Genomic DNA, 1,101 nt, shown 5'->3' with positions numbered 1-1,101 from the left:
AAAAAACGACACTACTCCTCATCCTCAAAACACCACTCCTTTCACCAGCCAACACATCAATCCCTAGCACCAGAAGCCGCCACATTTGCCGTCGTCGTTGATGTCACCGACTTCCTCATGATTGGTTGCCGATGTCAGAGAATTAGTGGGTTGTTGTTTGCTGAATTAGTGGTAAGTTGATTGTGTCCTAATTATTTTTTTATTCAATTATCAAATTAATTTGTTATTTTAGTGTAATTGTATGCTAAATTCATAGCACGTGATTGACAATTTGTGCTTAATTGTGTAGTTTCAATGTTAATGTACTTTTTGGCTTGGCTTTTGTGTGTGTGTGTGTGTGTTTGTGGTGGTTCTTAGGTGGTGATTTTTAAGTGTTGGGTTGGTTTTTTTACCGGGTGAATGGGTGTTAGGTACGAGTACAGGTCGTAGGTAGGTGGGGAGGGGTTTCTTGGGACCGTGGGTGGTGGGTGTCAGGTGGGTTTTGAGTAAGTGTTATGCATGGGAAAAGGGTATCAAGGATGAGATGGTGGTGCAGTTTTGGGGTGAGGTTTGGTGTGGTGTGTAGTGTTGTATGATGGGGGTGAAGCTTAAGAGGGTGGGTAGTGAAAGATATAGAGTATGTTGCAGTTTGTTGAGAATGCTGATGAATGAATCTGTTGATTTAGCACTCAATAGAAATGCTGATGAATGAATTTGTTGAGAATGGGGATGGGGTAAAAAATATAACACCACTAAGAAAATTAAAACATGTATAAAATCTGAAATATGTGTGCATGCAGGGGGTGTTTCTAAATAAATTTATATTCATGCTTGTGTAAATAAATTTTGCAAAACTAATATCTTTGATTAATCATGGTCTTTTCTAGAATGAAACATAGAGGTACCAAAACTACCCTCTATATTGCTATTGGGGTGGAGAAATATCCACAAAGATAGAGATGCGTAACGTATAGGGGTGGAAATCAAAAATTTGTTTTTGTACATCCTGGGATGACATATTCACACGTTTTGAACAAGCTATATGAAGAATTGAGTATGGATCCTAGATTTGTGGAGTTGAAGGTGGTTATGCGGTATCGTATGACTGGGGCATATGTCGTA

This window comes from Chenopodium quinoa, unplaced genomic scaffold (assembly GCF_001683475.1).
Source record: "Chenopodium quinoa cultivar QQ74 unplaced genomic scaffold, ASM168347v1, whole genome shotgun sequence".
Taxonomy (NCBI): domain Eukaryota; kingdom Viridiplantae; phylum Streptophyta; class Magnoliopsida; order Caryophyllales; family Amaranthaceae; genus Chenopodium; species Chenopodium quinoa.
This window is presented reverse-complemented; position numbering follows the sequence as displayed.